Source organism: Eretmochelys imbricata, chromosome 2 (assembly GCF_965152235.1).
Source record: "Eretmochelys imbricata isolate rEreImb1 chromosome 2, rEreImb1.hap1, whole genome shotgun sequence".
NCBI lineage: Eukaryota > Metazoa > Chordata > Testudines > Cheloniidae > Eretmochelys > Eretmochelys imbricata.
The window spans coordinates 56,684,445-56,703,652 of record NC_135573.1 but is presented as its reverse complement, the minus strand read 5'-3'; the positions used below and the strand labels follow the sequence as shown (position 1 = coordinate 56,703,652).

Here is a 19,208-nt window from a genome sequence, read left to right as displayed (position 1 = left end):
TTGAATGCATTAATTTGAGTTGAATGTTTTTTCTAGCTTCTTAGCTTTCTGCATTTGACAGCACTGTGTTCCACAATTTCTACTGTACAGTCAGTAGCCGGCTTCTCCTGTTGGTATTCCTTTAAGCTCTGTACAAGTTGTGAATTTTTGCTCACACTTTGAAAAAAAAAAAAAATCACATTTCATAGTAATATTATCGTCATCATGAAATCTTTTGAATAAGTGAGTGGGATTTTTGCAGTAGCCAATAAATGTAACATTGGTGTACATGTGTGTTCATGAATACAGGGAACATTCCATAATAGTACCAATGAGAAGGAATTTATCTTAGGTAAATATATCATGCTCAAGCAGCACAACACAAAATAATGGGTCACTCCTATTTATATTTTATATGAAGTGTAATTATTTTTGTCTGCTCTTTGTGTTCATCACTTTATATCCTTAAATCTCTTGACTTTAAATGAATGCTCCCATTGCTACTGCTAACTTCTGCTACTGCAGTAACTTCTGCTACTACAGTGTGCAGAAATGACTCTTAAAATAAAGTAATAAAATCAAAAGGAAAAGAAAAACTAGATACAGCAGAATAGCATATGGAAGAATAAATTATGGTCAGAGAAAGAAGGTAAAGTCTTTACATAAACTGTACTTTCAGAGTGTAAAATTAAAAGGATGCTGACAACTTGACATATAGTCAATTAAAAAAAAAAAAAGAGAGAGGGAGTTAAAAGTAGTTTCAGGTACTACACTTGTCCCTGGGTCCCATTGCCAATTTTGGTGACTTTATAATCATAATTTTCTATTTCTGTTCCCTGTTGCAACATAATCAAGCCAACCTAATTCCCAGTGTAGACCGCATTAGGTAGACAGAAGAATCCCTTCCATCGACCCAGCTACTGCCTTCTGGGGAGGTGAATAACCTACGTCAATGGGAGAACTCCTCCTGTTGAGGTAGGTAGTGTTTAATTTGAAATGCTACAGCAGTGCAACTTCAGTGCAGCATTTGTGACGCTGTAGCGTTTCAAGTATAGACAAGCCCTAATTCTGGTAACCTGTCAGAGTAACTATGTCAATGTTGTTGCACTGGTGTAAATTTCAAAAATGTCCCTAATGAAGAAAGGCCCTCAAAAGGTACTTATTACTTTAGCTATTGGGAGGTTTGAGCACTGGCCTGCTAAACCCAGGGTTGTGAGTTCAATCCTTGAGGGGGCCATTTAGGGATTTGGGGCAAAAATTGGGAATTGGTCCTGCTTTGAGCAGGGGGTTGGACTAGATGACCTCCTGAGGTCCCTTCCAACCCTGATATTCTATGATTCTATGATTCTATGAATTAGTCAAATTTTTTTCATCAGAAAATCCCAATTTATCAAAACAAAAACATTCCATAGGAAAGGATCAGTTCAGATAAATTTCCCATTTAAAATAATTTTTTAAAAGTTTTGAAATAATCAAAACCTCCTGTTTCAACATTTTTTAAAATGAAAAGTACTGTTTTTATTCAAAATTACTTTTTGTTTCAAAATTTAAGTACATAAAAAATTAAAGTTGAAATCAAAACATTTCAAAATCATCAAAACAAAACATTGCAACTGACCTGCTTTGAATTTGGGGGGTGAGGGATTTTCAGTACATTTTTGATATTTTGACTTTTCACCACAATTTGTAACATTTTAAAACTTCAAAGTTCTTGCAAGACAAAAAAACTGTTTCTTGTCGAGCTGTACTTGTGAGTTTAATTCAGGGGTTGGACTGCAGCAGCACATAGTGGTATGCTATTCCAGTACTCCTCTGATGCCCTCAGTCTGTAGAATTAAATTTCATTTTTAAAAGGGGCAAGTCGACTAAAAATTTCACATTTCTGTCTGAAAAGGATTTAATGTCTATTAGTACAAGTAATAACAGATTAGTAAAACTGCAAAGAGGTTTGTGTGGGCATACGGGTGATTTCTCAGGAGTAGACCTAAAACTGAAAGGCTCTGTCTTCACCAGAAAAAAAAGGTGTAGTTTACAATACCTGTGTTACAATCCTAGTGAAGACAAGGGAGTTGTAGCATTAACCTGTTAAGGAAAAGGTATATTTTTAGAATCATAGAAGATTAGGGTTGGAAGAGACCGCAGGAGGTCATCTAGTCCAACCCCCTGCTTAAAGCAGGGCCAATCCCTAACTAAATCATCCCAGAGACAGCTTTGACAAGCCAGGCCTTAAAAACCTTCAAGGATGGAGATTCCACCACCTCCCTAGGTAACCCATTCCAGTGCTTCACCACCCTCCTAGTGAAATAGTTTTTTCTAATATCCAACCTAGACCCCCCGCCACTGCAACGTGGGACCATTGCTCCTTGTTCTGTCATCTGTCACCACTCAGAACAGCCTAGCAGAGCTCCATCCTCTTTGGAACCCCCCTTCAGGTACTTGAAGGCTGCTATCAAATCCCCCCTCACTCTTCTCTGAAGACTAAATAAGCGCAGTTCCCTCAGCCACTCCTCATAAGTCATGTGCCCCAGCCCCCTAACCATTTTTGTTGCCCTCCACTGGACTCTCTCCAATTTGTCCACATCCTTTCTGAAGCGGGGGGCCCAAAACTGGATGCAATACTCCAGATGTGGCCTCACCAGTGCCGAATAGAGGGGAATAATCACTTCCCTCTATATGCTGGCAATGCTCCTACTAATGCAACCCAATATGCCGTTAGCCTTCTTGACAACAAGGGCACACTGTTGACTCATTCCAGCTTCTCATCCACTGTAATCCCAAGGCCCTTTTCTGCAGAACTTCCACTTAGCCAGTCGATCCCCAGCCTGTAGCAGCGCATGGGATTCTTCCTTCCATAGTGCAGGACTCTGTGTTTCTCCTGTTGAACCTCATCAGATTTCTTTTAGCCCAATCTTCCAATCTGTCTAGGTCACTCCGGACCCTATCCCTACCCTCCAGCATATCTACCTCTCCCCCCAGCTTAGTGTCGTCTGCAAACTTGCTGAGGGTGCAATCCACGCCATCCTCCAGATCATTAATGAAGATGTTGAACAAAACCGGCCTCGGGACCGACCCCTGGGGCACGCCGCTTGATACTGGCTGCCAACTAGACATCGAGCCTTTGATCACTACCGGTTGAGCCCAACAATCTACCCAGCTTTCTATCCACCTTACAGTCCATTCATCCAGTCCATACTTCTTTAACTTGCCGGCAAGAATACTGTGGGAGACCATATCAAAAGCTTTCCTAAAGTCAAGATATATCACGTCCACTGCTTTCTCCATATCCAGAGAGCCAGTTATCTCATCATAGAAGGCAATCAGGTTGGTCAGGCATGACTTGCCCTTGATGAATCCATGTTGGCTGTTCCTGATCACTTTCGTCTCCTCAGAGTGCTTCAGAATTGATTCTTTGAGGACCTGCTCCATGATTTTTGCAAGGACTGAGGTGAGGCTTACTGGTCTAAAGTTCCTCAGATTATCCTTCTTCCCTTTTTAAAAAGACAGGCACTATATTTGCCTTTTTCCAATCATTCAGGACCTCCCCTGATCGCCACGAGTTTTCAAAGATACTGGCCAATGGCTCCGCAATCACATCAGCCAACTCCCTCAGCACCCTCGGATGCAATGCATCCGGCCCCATGGACATTGTGCAGAAGGTCGGACTAGATGATCATAATGGTCCCTTCTGACCTTAATATCTATGAATCTATGTCCAGCTTTTATAAACAGTCCTTAATCTGTTATTTCACCACTGAAGGCTGCTCACCTCCTCCCCATACTGTGCTGCCCAGTGCAGCAGGTCTGCGAGCTGACCTTGTCTGTGAAGACCGAGGCAAAAAAAGCACTGAGTACTTTAACCCTAATAGAAACAGCCAAAAAGACTGGAGACAAAAATATTGTTCTCCTCATTTTCATTTACTTGATGCCTTTGAATGTTCTCTGCACATAGCCAGTTTTACTCCCATGTTGCTGATTGTTTCACTTCCTAGTTTCCTATGCACTCAATGCACTATTCTGGAAGCCCACATGGATGCTCTTCTCATCCACCTTGCATGTCTTTGTTGAAGCAGGCTGGAAGGTATTGGAGTGGGCAGGAAGTTCTCTTCATCCACTGCTCCTCTTCCCCAACCCCTACTCAAAGCTAGACTGGACAGTGAAAGAGCAGTAAGATAGATGTTTCAAAAGGTCAAAACCCCTATAAAGATCCAAGAAACTAAAAGAGGGTGTGACAGGGGAAGGACTCACAAGTTAGTTGGAGGGCTGCAGGAGTTCCAGACTACCCCCAACTCCTCTAAGAAACAAGGAGCAAGAAGAAAGGACTAGAGCTTTCCCCAGGACTAGGGGAGATGGCAGTGAGGGCTGTGGGAGAGAGAAGGTAGACTCTTACTCAGCAGGGTAAGGTGGGGGCTAGATTGCTCCTGGGCCCCTCTGTGGGGCCAGAGGACACAATACTGACAGCATGGAAGCAGAGGGGGCAGCTGGATTGCCCTGGGCAATCCAAAAAGCTGGGAGACACAGGGGGGCAATGAGTTGGGAGAGGGAACAGCACAGACATATAGCTGGATGGGATGGAGTCTCTTCACTTCCCCGTCCCCTCTGCTGGGATGGAGAACAGCACAGCTCATCAGTGGCTGTGAAAGAGGAGAAAAGGTTCCACATTACAACCCTCACCGTGGTATAGCAATCCGTTAAGCTGAGAAGTGAGATGAGGGAGATGTCTACTCTCCAGGCAGGGAGGACTCCCATGCACATCCACATGAGTTGCAGGGAGAAAATTCTAGTGCATGTTCTGTGTTGTTATTCCTATGCACACTTTACTGCTTCTATGACCAGCTAAGTTCCCTCTAAACTGCGCGGCCACGTGGCAGCCTATTAAGCGCCATGCAGGCGCTCAGGGCTGCACTGGGGAGAGATGCCAAAGGGGACCATAGTAATCATCTAGCCTGACCTCCTATATGACACATGCCATAAAACTTCCCCAAAATAATTCCTACAGCCTATCTTTTAGAAAAACATCCAATCTTGATTTAAAAATTGTCAGTAATAGAGAATCCACTGTGATCCTTTGTAAAATGTTCCAGTAATTAATTCTCACTTTTAAACATTTATACCTTATTTCCTGTCTGAATTTAGGAAACTTCAACATCCAGCCATTGGATCATGTTATACCTTTCTCTGCTAGACTGAAGAGCCCATTAAATATTGTTTACAGTCTGTAAGTACCTATCTGGGGAACAAAGTCACCCCTTAACCTTCTCTTTGTTAAGATAGATTCAAGGAACTCAATCACTATAAAGCATGTTTTCTAATCCTTTAATCATTCTTGTGGCTCTTCTCTGACCCTCTCTAATTTATCAACATCCTTCTTGAATTGTGGATACCAGAATAGTATTCCAGCAGCAGTCATACCAGTGCCAAATACACAGGTAAAATAACCAGTCTTCTCCTACTCGGGAGTCCTCATTTATGCACCCAACGATTGCATTCGCTCTTTTGGCCACATCATCACACTGGGAGCTCACATTCAGCCAACACACACCAGAGGCACTACTTCCCGGGATAGAGTCCCCCATTGTGTAAGTATGGCCTACATTCTTTGTTCCTTGATACATACATTTATGTTTAGCCATAGTAAAACATACATTGTTTGCTTGTGCCCAGCTTAACAAGCGATCTAGTGGTTTGTCCTCTTTATTATTTACCATTTGCTCAATTTTTGTGCAGACTTTATCAGTGATGATTCTGTGTTTTGTTCCAGGTTATTAATATTAAATATTGTAGAGCTAAGAACCAATCCCTTCAGGACCCCACTAGAAACACACCACTCAATGATGATTCCCTATCTAGAATTAAACTTTGAGACCTATCAATTAGCTAGCTTTTAATCCATGTAGTGTGTGCCATGTTATTTTTATGTTTTTCTTGTTTTTTTAATCAAAATGTCATGCAGTAATAAAAGTCAAAAGCCTTATCAGAAGCCTAAGTATATTACATCAACACTATTACCTTTATCACCAAACTTGTAATCTTCTAAAAAAAGGATACTGAGTTAGTTTAACAGTATCTATTTTCCATAAATCCATGTTGACTGGCATTAAATTACATTGTGCTCTATTAATTCTTTATTAATCAAGTCCCATATCAGGTGCTCAATTATCTTGCCTGGGATTGATGTCAGATTGATAGACCTATAATTACCCAGGTCATCTCGTTTACCCATTTTAAAGACTGGCACACCATAATATTTCTTTCAGTCTTCTGCAACTTCCCCAGTATTCCAAGACATATTGAAAATCAACATTAACAGTCCAGTAAGCTCCTCAGCCATTATTTTAAAACTCCTGCATGCAAATTACCTAGACCTGCTGATCTTAAAATGTCTATCTTTAATAAACGTTGTGAGTTATTAAAGTTAAAACATCCTCCTGAGGTACTAGTGGAATGAAATAATTTTATCTTATGCTATGACTACATCATCTCTTTTCTTCCCAAATACTGAACAGAAATATTTATTGAACACTTCTGCCTTTTCTGCATTATTATTGATAATTCTACCATTTCCATCTAGTGATGGACCAATATCATTGCTAGGGTTCTTTTGTTCCCAATACACTTTAAAACTTCTTTTTGTTGTCCTCAACTCTACCGGTCATAGATTTCAACTTGTGCCCCTTGGCTTCCCTTATCAATTTTCTACAATTCCTAGCTTCTGATTCATACTCATTGCTATCAACTTTCCCCTTCTTCCATTTGTTTATTTACACACACACTTTTTTTTATAGCTGCCTTCACTTGCTCTCTAAACCTGGAACTGTTTTTTTAAACCAATACAGCCTTCTTCTTCATTTGTAAGATTGTGGCTTTTGGGGCACCTAATAGTGTTCTTAAACAATTCCCAATTATCATTAACCCTTTTCTGATTAAATTCTTCCCCCAGCTGATTTGGCTCATGATTGCTTTCAGCTTTATGAAAGTGGCCCTTTTAAAGGATCAAGCATATCTATCACTGGTCTGGACTTTATTCTGTTTGCACACTGTAAATGTGATCAAGTCATTATCACCTGTACATAAGTTACCATTAAATTTTTAGTTCTCTCATCAGTTCTGTTTCTCTCAAGATGAGGTCTAAAATAGAATTCCCCTGTGGGAGAGGCAACACTTTTTGAATTAGGTAATTGTTATCTTTAATATTTAAAACGTCCAAGGATGTTTTAGTACTGGCAGCATGAGACCTCCAGCATGACAACCAAACTGAAGTCCCCCATGATCACACAGCTTTTTTCCCTACACATTACAGATAGATGAATAAGCAGCTGCTCATCCTGTTTTCTGGTGTGATTTAGTGTGCTTAGCAATACACTAATTAATAGCCTGTCAAGACACTGATCCACAAGTATTCAAGATAATTTTCTTCTGAGTATCAGTAAATCAAAAACAGGTAATGCCATATTTTATATAGAGTGCCACTTTCCCTGATTTTTTTGCCCCCTTGATCCTTCCTAAATAGATTATAACCATTGATTTTAACAATCCCTGGATAGACCAGGGATCGGCAACCTTTGGCATGTGGCCTACCAGGGTAAGCCCCCTGGCAGGCCGGGCTGGTTTGTTTACCTGCCACATCCGCAGGTTCGGCTGGTCACGGCTCCCACTGGCCAAGTGTCGCCGCTCCAGACCAATGGGGGCTGCGGGACCTGGCGGAGCCATATGCTGTATATAAGTTATAACCACTGTACATTTTGTTTTTACTATCATCGTGTTAAATATAGCAGCTTATTTTGGGATGATGGGACATGCAGTTCTGCATTTAATTTTAGAATAGTTTCTAATTCAACCCTTACCATTCTGTCAAAGTAACAGAAACAAAAATTAACAGTTTAAAAGGGTTTGACTTCAAGTAACAGGAAGCGGTGGCTAAGTAGGATTACTTAATGTAGCTTTTTTATATTTGTTTTAAATCCTCAAAACTAACAAATTATGCATGAGGCCAGTGTATGTAAATGTTTATTCTTATCACTTATCCTGAATTCCCTTTTCCACTCCCTCCATTTGTTTGCTTCATTATCTTGTTGTCTCCTGCCTTAATTAAGGCTCTGATCCTAGAAGCTGATCCATACAGAACCCCCCTGATTTCACATGTATAACATACTCCTTGGTTGGTTTGGTGCCCTTGTGATTAGCACACCTAGTGCTGTCTCCCACTGGGTAGGTCTTGCGGTGCTGGTCCTCCTTTAATCAGAGGTGTGTGAGGTGGATGGGTGGTTTGAATCCCTCCTGTAGTAAGGGCAGTGGCAGGGGAGCCCAGGCCTGCCCATTCCACTGGGCTCTGACCTCGGGCCCTACGAGGGTCAACAGCGGCTGGCCCCCAAAGGTGCCCTCGGAGTTATCCTCCTTGGGGCACCTCCTCCTGCTCTTTTTCTCTCCCAGCTTCCAGTCCAAGATAAGGTGAAAAGAAAGAAAAAAAAAAAAACAAACACACCAAACTGTCAGCTCCAACCAAACTCAGCATATAATCTTATTACTTCAGGGAGGCTTCTCCAGCACCCTTGTCAGGACCCTTCAGGATAGCTCTGTCCTCCTCTCCCACACCTTCCTCTTTCTGAGCTGGGCTGCTCCCTTTTCATCCCCATCTCCAGTTAGATCAGTGGTTCTCAAAGTATTTACCATTGTAGGCCACATCTGCAGCTCGCTCTTTGTTATATGGGACACATCTACAGAACATATATACTAGCTCTATGGCCCCGACGATGTCACAGGGGCTGCAGTTGTGTGCTGATTGGGCTGCAAGCGGGCCATAGGTTGACAACCGCTGAGTGAGAACATACTCTGCAGCCTGGAGGGATGGCACTATCTGGGCACAGTACTGTCCTTTAAACCCTTCCAACCTAGTGTGGGGTTCGTATACATCACAACATGGAATAACTTGCAGGATTAGAGCCTTACATCATAAGATTTTGGCATACGTCTTTCTATATATTTGTGCAGTGCCCAGTACAAGGGAGCCCTGATCTCACTGGAGACTCTGCGTGCTCTCTCAATACAAATAAGTAAATAAATAAAAGGTGGCAAATAAAATTAGGCTTAACAAGTGTTTCACTTTAATTGACTAACATTTCTGAAGCATGAGAAAAAAATATCCCTACATATTTTAATTTGGAAAATATTTTAATTTGGACAACCATTAGACTACTAAAATACATGTTAACATGGCACTAACTGATACTGTGGAAAAACTGACAATGTGAACCAATGTTCAAATTAAAGGAGGTTGGAAAGATTTCTCTACTGAAACGTACTATTTGCATAGTGCTAAACCAATCCTGCCATAGATGTCTTTTTAGCTCTAGCTCAAAAGAGAACTTCTGAAGAGGAAATGTTTTGCCTTGGGAATGGCACCAGATACAATTGTGGCAGAAAATTTTCCACAAGGACTGAAATTTAATTCAAATTCTGTTTAGTGCCACATTATACCACCAGATTTACACCACAGAGATCAAAACTAAAGGTAATTTTTACTTTTAGGGGTTAAATAGCAGCACCTGCACTTAACAGAGAATCCATTTATAGACTCTAATGTTCTAAAATAGGAAATACACTGTTTCCCACCCAAAGCGGAATGGGTGTGTGTAGGGTAGCTAGCCAGAACACCAAATCATACTGTACCTTCCAAAAAAGTAGATCAGAAGGGAAAATTTTAAGGATAGTATTGTTCACAGGGAAACTAATTTCTGCTCTTCAGAATACTCCTTTGTGTGGTCAGTTGGCTGGCTAGACATGGGTTTTTTATGTAAGACTTTTCATTTCAATTAAGAAATTCAACAGCAAAATAATAATTTGCATTTACACAGCAACTTTCATCCAAATAATTCAAATATTTTTCCAAACATTAATTGAATCAGCCTCACAACATATCTGTAAACCAAAATAGTATTTTACTCATTTTACATTAAAGCTCAGAGAGGTTAAGTGATTTAAAGGCTAAAAAACAAGTGAAAGGCAGAAGCAGGAATAGAATTCAGCAATTCTAACTCCTAGGCCCTCCTCTGCCCATTAGATCACAATGCCTCTCTAGCACCCAAGAATGCAATGTGCATTTGAAATACTACCTGAAGTCTGCTGGATCCTTAAAGTAATTAACAGATAACAATGCTAGATTAATATATTAATATCTCTCACCAATGTCCTTCTGCAATTATGTTCCTTTTATGTAATGGAAAACTAGCCAATTTTTCTCACAATGGCAGCCTGAAATTTCAAAAGAAAATCAAAAGTCTATGTAGAGAAAAACAGAGGTAGAGGAGGTGATTAATTATTACATAAACATTACAAAATCCAGACTTCCAAGATGAGCAAAATGGGGAGAGGAGCATTTGTTTATTCGTTTAAATTGTTTCACAACATGTGATAGCAAATACAATAGAATGGAAGCAGTTTATCTAACAAGTGAGATAATTTTTCAGTATTTTGTAGTACGTAGCATAAAGGTCAGCATAAAGGCAGATATTTGGCATACAAGCATTTTGGTTCTGGTAGGACACTTAGGCTGCTGTGACACACTATGGGTAACTTATATGGAAAATACGCATGTCAGGCCTCTTACATACATGATATATGCAATACTAGAGTTGTAAACCCTGCATAATTCTGATATGCTGAAATGTATATCAGCTGATATACCTTTGTTAAAGCTGATGGGCAGCTAAACACCCTTTATTCAGCTGAATGGAAGAAGTAATTAAGATCATTTATGGAGAAAGACAGTAGAAGACAATGGAAGCCACCACCCAAAGCAGTAGGCCACATGCAAGGTTGATCAGCAGCTAAGCCATGTCGGCAGAAGGGTTTCCCTGGAGACTGACTGAAATGTTGGGGCATTGACTGGCTGTAGCTGTGTGTGCGGGCGGCAGAAGGGCAGGAAGACAATAAGAAAAAGTGAACAGAAAGGGTGAGCAGTCATCATGAGTATGGCCCTTAGAGGGAACAGAGGGAGGGCTCTTTGGGAGACTAGACTGGCTGCAAAGGCAGGCTTGGAAACGGCAAGCCAGGAAACTGCCCACTCTTATGTGTTCCTTCTGTGTTCAGGGAAACAGGACTTTATGTACATTCTTTGTAAATAAACATGATTGAACCAAATACCTAACTCATATTATCAACCTCCCCCCTAGTTAAAGCAACCCAAATATTGGCTAACCACTTGAACCAAAGGGACAATAATACTAGATATTTCACAGAATTATATATCTGCTTAATTTTCATTGTACCTTTAAATGCATGCTGCCAACTCCTTCTAGCAGTAAGTTACCATGGAAAGTAGGAGCCCAGTCCTCCAGGTACTGAGTGCCCTCAGCTCCCCTTGACCTTGCACGAGGCCCTCAGCAACGCATAGAAAAAGGTCCTATGGACCTGGAAGCTCAAAAGAGATGGATATAAGATAGCTAACTAAGAAAAAATGTGACCCAAACCAGAAGATATTGCCATCCTATGGGGCCCTTTCCAACTCATTTTATTCCAGCATGTGACAGCTTGCATAGCAAATTTAAAACAAGCTTTCCTCCAGTCAATAGCAGGGCTTAAAAAATCCAATCACCTACTCACAGTAGCCTGTGGAAAACTTATTTTTTCAACATGTGAACAGGCAGCACCAGTCCCCCTTCCCCGCTCACAGATTTTGAAAGCAGCTGCACTGTGAAATTAACAAGACTAGTCAGTTTCACAACTACCATTCAGAACTACACAGCAGTGAAACAGTCACAAATGAGGTCACTTCACTTCAGACTGGTAGAAATCCTACCAGTCTGCCTTTTTCCAGCAAGCAGGGATAGCAGGGTAAACTATGCTTCTCAGTAGGGCTTTGGCCCTGGACTCATCAATGGCATCTCTGCCCTCCTTTTCATACCTGTCTCTAGGTAGTAGGTTTAGTCCTCCATCAGGTCAGAGTCTGGTAAATTTATTCAAACTACGATTCTACACAGCACTAAGATTCCCCCGTGTTAAAATATGACAGAGAAAATTAGTTAAAAGGTTATGGGAATATGGCAATACTGGGGCTGCTAAATAAAAGGATATTGGTATAGATACCCCCTACTTAACCAAAGGAAAAGATGAACACATCACAGTTGGGTACGCTGTAATATTGGGCTGCAGAATTCAGTATTTGGAAGCATTCTACTTATAACATGATTAATAAACTAATAGATCCCTAAGTTACTCTTGGGGTAAAGTATGCACCAGCCATGCCTGCCTCTTACAGCCATGCACAGCTGGCACACACTTTTCTGTTTCAATTATGTTCTGATCCTAGTATTACACGGCCGTAAGTAGCTTTCTCGTATTGGTCCATAGTTGTGACGAGTGAAATTATTTTTTCTAAATACTGTCCAAGATGATGCCTGGTAAGATTATTTTTCAGATTCTCCACTGAAGCTTTGATCTTTCAGTATAAACATAAGTGTACTTCAGATAAGACTGTTCCCAGTTAAGAACACAGTCAACTTTAAAGAAAACATTTAGTAGAAAACCTATCTGTTCTCAGAACTGAACAAAGTAACTTGAACTATTAGCAAAAGTCCTACGTCTAGTTTATACTTATAACTATTTCAGTTATGGGTGTGATTTTACCAAAAGAGTTATACTAGTAAAAGCCCTAGTGTGCATGCAGTTTCACATATGTAAGATTTAGATTTAAAAAACAAACAAACTAGAAATATACAAAATTAACATGTAACACATTAAATTGATTAAAAGCTGGCTAATTAATAGATCTCAAAATCTAATTGTAAATGGGGAAACACTGGCTCTTGGCCGACACTATTTAACATTTTTTATTAATAATCTGAAAGAAAAAATAAAATCATCAGTGATAAAGTTTGAACACTCTCCTTACAATGTGTATGAAAATCAAGGTTTGCCTTCTCCCCACCCCCCAAAACCCACTTACCAACTTACCCACTTACCAACAGGAGAGTGGGTTTTGGGGGGTGGGGAGAAAACCTGGATTTGTGCTGGAAATGGCCCACCTTGATTATCATACACACTGTAAGGAGAGTGATCACTTTAGATAAGCTATTACCAGCAGGAGAGTGGGGTGGGGGGAGAGAAAACCTTTTGTAGTGATAAACACCCATTTTTTCATGGTCTGTGTGTATAAAAACCATCTTCCGTGTTTTCCACAGTATGCATTCGATGAAGTGAGCTGTAGCTCACGAAAGCTTATGCTCAAATAAATCGGTTAGTCTCTAAGATGCCACAAGTACTCCTTTTCTTTTTGAGTCTATAAGTATCTACATGGGGAACAAATACTTAATAATGGGCTCCTCAATATAGCAGAGAAATGTATAAAGATACAATAGCTGGAAGTTGAATGTTAGCTAAATTCAGATTGGAAATAAGGTGTAAATTTTTAATAGTGAGAGTATAATTAACCCTTGGAATTTAAAAATTCTGGTGGATTCTCCATCATTGACAATTGTTAAATCAAGACTGGATGTTTTTCCAAAAGATAAGCTCCAGAAATTATTTTTTGGGAAGTTTTCTGGCCTGTGTTATACAGGAGGTCAGACCAGATGATCACAATGATCCCTTCTGTCCTTGGAACCTATGGTATAAACGTGACATATGGTATAGTCAGCGTGGCATAAAGCACCTGTATACCAATATAATTCCATCTACACTAGGGAGATATACTGCTTTAACTATAATTGTGTAGTTAGAGGTACAGCATTCTAGTGTAGGCAAGCCCGAAATATGAGACCAGCTGACCAATCTGATCAATGCCCAAACAACTCTGGAATTTTAATTTGCAAAACCCTCAACCACTTGATTTGTGAACATAATACAGTTTAAAAAAAAAAAAAAAAAAAAACCACCCCAAGAGGCATGGTTAGGTAATCTGAACACAGGACTGGGAATCAGTAACTCCAGTGTTCTGATTTTAGAGCTAACATCTCACTCTGTGATTTTAAGCAAGTCAGTAAATCTCTTTGCCTCAGTTTTTCCATCTGTAAAAGGAAGACAATTTGAACCTCCCTCAGAGGATTGTGAGTAATAACATTTTTAAAGTGTTGTGAATATAAAATGTTCAAAGAATTGTTATTGGCCAAGGAAAGTGAGGCCTAATACTCAACTCTATGGCATTTCTCATTGTCTTTTATTGATATGAAACTGATTAAACAATGAAGAGAAGAAGAGCAGCAGATTAGATGATTTAACAATAAAATATAGGCTTCGTGGCACCATTCTGTAAAGTTGCTACAGGTTATGAGACAATGTTACTGTCCTTCTGATTACCACCTGCCAGCTCAGCCTACATAAGCAACGAAGTATGCGACCCTCCAGTCATATACAAATGCTGGAAAATATTTGGTCTACAACTCATAAAACCTGCTTCAAAATTACATTAGATATTTTAGAAAGATAAAGTTTTTGGCAGAAAAGCATCAAAGGATTGCAAGTGTACACTTTTATTTAACAAACTAGAGTAGATTTCTTCTTTTCAAAGACAAATTTATAGTCATAGTTCAGGCAGGTCAACACAAACGATCTAGAGGGAATATGACAGGTGCTGTATTTTCTAGTGGTTAGACCAGCAGCCTTAGAATCCAAAGATCTGGCTCTGCCACTGATTCATGGTGTAACCTTGGGAAGTTCACTTACTATTCCACTTTATAAATAAAGACTTAGTACCTGATTCATGTCTCATATTTATATCAGTATAAGTCAGGAGTAAGTCCACTAAAGTCAACAGAGTCACATTTATAAAACTGGGAAGATAGGAAAAAATCAAACCTATGGTCTCTGCCCCCAAAGAACAGTCCAAGTGAGTTATGCCATTGATTTAGTATGTTAGCTTGGGGCATGTCACTTAACTTTTCTGTGTTTCAGTTTTTTCAGGTGTAAAACTGGGTTAACAATTCATCTTTGTAAACCACTTTCAGATTTCAGGATGAAAGATTACTCAAATACATGCTGCTATTAATTATTATTATTATTATTATTATTCAAACAACTGTTGGGAGATTGAGTTACTCAGATTGGTACACAGATATATAAAGCCTTTCACAGATCGATAGTCTGAATCTAGCACAAATTGTTTATGTTTATGCTAGATTCCAATTGCTTATGTTACATGAAGTGGTGGCATCAATCCAGTACGTAGTGGCCAATAGCCACATTACTGTTGGATATCTCCACAGAGAGCACTCAATGAGTATGAGGACTGAGGTCCACTGTAGTGGATCCCTTCAAAGCACAGTTAAGATTCATTAACTGGGCAGCACTGGAAATCTAGCACTGCTGCCAGCTCTCCTTAAGTAAAGCACATCTGGCACCTTTCATAAGCACTACAGTAACAAAAAAACCTGATCAGCAAAAAAAGGCTTTGTCTACACTAAGAAAACTTTTACTGGTATATTAATGCAGTTATACAGAAGCAAACCCCTTAATGCACTGCACCAGCACAGAGCAGAGTTTACCTTGCTGCAGCTTAATCTGGTAACGCATCAGAGATACAGCAGCATAAATCCACCTTGCATCATCTTACTCATGTAGTATGTACTCACTTACGTACTTACACCTGTGAAAATTTCCTTCATGGAAGCAGAGCCTAGCAAGTGTATAGTGATTTCTGTACATTCACCACTGACAGCTCTCTACAGCATAGAGGCCTACATTTCTAACCCTAATAACAGCAAAGCAAACCCTCCAAATGTGACCCAAAGAAACAGAGTTTCCTGTGAGGAAGAGTATCACTGACTTCCCCGTGTACCTCCATTTTCAGGCTAGCTGCACTGCAGGGAAATTCACCCTCAGAGGACAACAGGCAGTGTCTTCATGAGTAGGTCTTCACAGAAGTCCGACCAGCAGAGGGTGCCTGGGAAAAAACACCCTCTGCTAAGATGTTCTAGACCACGGGTGGGCAAACTATTTTTCCTGAGGAGCACATCTGGGTATGGAAATTGTATGGCGGGCCATGAATGCTCACAAGATTGGGGGTATGGGTGTGGGATGGGGTGCAGGTGGGGCAGGGGTTTTGGGGTGCGGGCTCTGGTGCAGGGCTGTGGATGAGGAGTTTGGGGGTACAGAAGGGGGCTCCAAGCTGGGATCAAGGGGTTCAGAGGGTGGGAGGGTGATCAGGGCTGGAGCAGGGATCAGGAAACACTTACCTCAAGCATCTCCCAGAAACCGTGGCATATACCCGCTCCGGCTCCTACGTGGAGGCACAGCCAAGGGGCTCTGTGCGCTGCCCTGTCCACAGGCACCGCCCCGCCACTCCCATTGGCCGGAAACCACAAGCAATAGGAGCTGCAGGGGCGGGGCTTGAGGCTGCAGCAGCACGCAGAGCTCCCTGGCTGCCCTTTTGCGTAGGAGCTGGAGTGGGGATATGCCAGCTGCTTCCTGGGAGCCACGCAGAGCCATGGCACATGCAGAGCGGGGCAAGCCCCCTACCCTGCTCCCCGGCGGGAGTTCGAGGGCCAGATTATAAGCTCTGATGGGCTCGATGTGACCCGAGGGCCGTAGTTTGCCCACCCCTGTTCCAAACACATCTCCTCCCAAGTTAGTGGTGGCAACTTTCCAGTCTAGGATGACCATATTTCCCAAAAGGAAAATGGGACACCAAATGGAGCTAGCCCAAGCCATCTCACCCCACCCGCGTGGGGCTGGCATCACTGCTCACCAGAGCCCTGCCTGCTGCCCGCGAGGCTGGGGCTGGTGTCGCTGCTCACTCAAGCCCTGCCTGCCCCCCCCCCCGAGGGGTTGGCATCCCCGCTTCCCCTCTCACATTCCTCCACACCACACTTTTTTTGACAAAAGTAGGCATTTGATCAGTTGGCAAGAACTATCAGGAAAAATGTCCACTTTTGCCAAAAAAGTCAGGGCTTAAAAAAGGGACTGTCCCAGCCAAAATGGGACATACGGTCTGCACACCAGCTCAGGCCCCCAACAAAGCAAGTTTGTGAGGGCTTTGCACTGCTGTCATCATGGTTGACTTTTCCTCCACTGGGGACTCCAAAGCCAGAATTACATTGGCAGAAGTCTGAGTAACTTGGGGCTGAAGCCCAACAGCTCTTAAAAAAAAGAAAAGGAAAAAAAAAGTGAAATCCCCTCCTGATCTCTGGTAGTATTGACTCCTAACCTAACTATGCAACACAAATGTCAGTGTTGACTATTTTACTGTGAATCATGTTATAGGAGGATAAACACCTATCTATTCTGACACCATGGGAAAGTTTAGGCTTGTTAGGAAAGTTTAGGATTGTAGGTGAAGTCTAAGTTCAGTAGCACTTTACTTTGAATCTATTGCGCAATCAATACAGCATACAAATAATATATTGCAAGGCTTTTTGTATCATTCCAAAGCACCAGTTTAATATGGTATTTTAAAATCTGTCTTGAACCTTGGAAAACAGATTAGCTAATGATCTTTTATAAGGAAGTAATCTGAATCATGCTGTAGTGAAATGTGGTAGTGATAGAGCTGAAAAGGCCACAATGAAAAAAAGAGGCATGCTTTGGCCATAGAAAACTACTTCACAAATTTAACACAGGCCTGATGCAATATGCAGCCAATCCGCGATTCGAGTGGTACTTCCACAGTAAATAATCAGTCTCCTATCTTACCCCCCCCCCCCCCACCAGCTGTAATAGCTGAGCTGCTATTCAGCGCCGGGCAGCTAAAATCCGAGGCATTTCACTTGAGAGAGGTCTGAGTCGGGAGGCCGGTTGGGAAAGGAGCTACATCAACCGGTGCATCTGCCGGGGGCCGGAAGGCTGCAGCATCGCCCCCCTCGAGAGGCGCGGGGAGCCCTGCGGGCAGGGGCTAGACATGGCGGGGGGGGGGTGGGAGGCGCGATCCCCTGAGCCCAGCTCACCGCTGGGGGCCCCCATGAACGCCCTGCGCCCCGCGGGCGCGGAGCAGCGTTTACCAAGCAGGGCGGAGGCAACAGCTCCTGCCCTGCCCGGATCAGCGCGGTGGGGCCGCGGTGTGACCCGGGGCGGGGCCGGCAAAGCCGCCTGCCCCTCAGGCCGCCCCCCCGCGCCCGGGGCCGTCGCCGCCGCGAGGGCGAGGTCCCTCAGCACAGGAGGCCACTGCCTCGCCTCTCCCCGGGCGGGGGGCGGGGGCCCGGCCGCCCCCCGCGGGCCCGGTTACCTGGTTCCCGGGAACACTTTGGAGACGCTTCCAACATCGGCAAACACTAAAGAGAACTGACCCCGCCGCGGCCGCCGCCGGCCCCAACCACTCCGCCCCCAACCCCCGCGCCCGCCGCCGGCCCCGCCGCCTGCCCCCGCGCCTGCCGCCAGGCCCCCCGCCCCCGTGGCCCGCCTCCCCAAGGCCGCTGCCGCTCCCTCGCGGCCCCCGAACCCCGGCGGGGAGGCGCCCGGCGCCCCGCTCCCCCCCGCTGCCGCAGCGCGAATGGCCCCGTCCGCATCCTTTCCCCTGCGCCGCGCCGGCCTGGCGGGCCGCAGCCAGCGCCCCCTAGCGTCAGCTCCGCGCAGCGCAGGGACCGCAGCAGCGGGGGGCCCGCTCGCTGCAGCCGCCGTTCCCGACTCACCCCAGGGCCGGGCCCAGCCGGCCGGAGAGCGCCCCGGGGGCCCTGCGCCCTGCTCGTGCCCGGCGTCAGAGCCGCTGGGCGGGGCACGACACACGGCCCCCGAGTTGGGCCAGCGCGGCTCCCTGGCTGTGGGGCAGGCGCAGGGGCCGCTGTGCCCGGGCCTCAGGGCTCACGCAGCCACCATTTCGCCACGTGTGGCCTTTAAAGCAGGGCTCCCAAGCGAGTCAGAGCCTGGGCTACGTCCGCCTCTCCCCACCTTATGCTAAACAAGGGGGCCCCTGGTTCCTAGGGGCAGGAACAGCCGCATGGGCCTGTCTGCGCAAAAAAAAAAAAAAAAAAAAAGTGGTGTAAGTAATGCAAGAAAACACCTGTGACTAGATTCTGGAGGCAGCCAGGGATTTCCTGCCTGCAAAACATTATTACCCCCTTGCTAAGTTACTCAGGAGGGCCTGTGCCACTGCTGTTTGGTTTGCATAACAACATTTGAAGAAATTTTGATTAGCAATAAGTGTTTGAAAATTTCACAGCATGGGACTTCCTACAAAACATTCAAACAGGATGCAGTGCTAGTACCTGAGTGACTGGACTATCACAGTTTGGGTATAAGAAACTGACTAGACTGCCTAAGGAGTTACCCAGTGAAATAACCCCAGGTACCTTTATTTCAATTACTAGACCTTG

The 19,208-nt window shown here is 43.4% G+C and overlaps 1 protein-coding gene across 11 annotated transcripts in view; it reads right to left on the bottom strand.

The window, feature by feature from the left end:
* STAU2 (staufen double-stranded RNA binding protein 2) overlaps nt 1-18,205 on the bottom strand; it is a 225,879-nt gene extending 207,674 nt beyond the window's left edge. For 2 of the 11 annotated variants that reach the window (XM_077810134.1, XM_077810133.1), the window contains exon 1: nt 2,018-4,580. The gene's annotated coding sequence lies outside the window, so the exon portion shown is untranslated. Of the gene's footprint in view, nt 1-2,017; nt 5,096-15,742; nt 15,848-18,124 lie in introns of those variants that run through there. The other 9 variants (XM_077810136.1, XM_077810135.1, XM_077810127.1 and 6 more) reach the window with 8 other exon arrangements.
* Nucleotides 18,206-19,208: the final 1,003 nt, after the last annotated feature.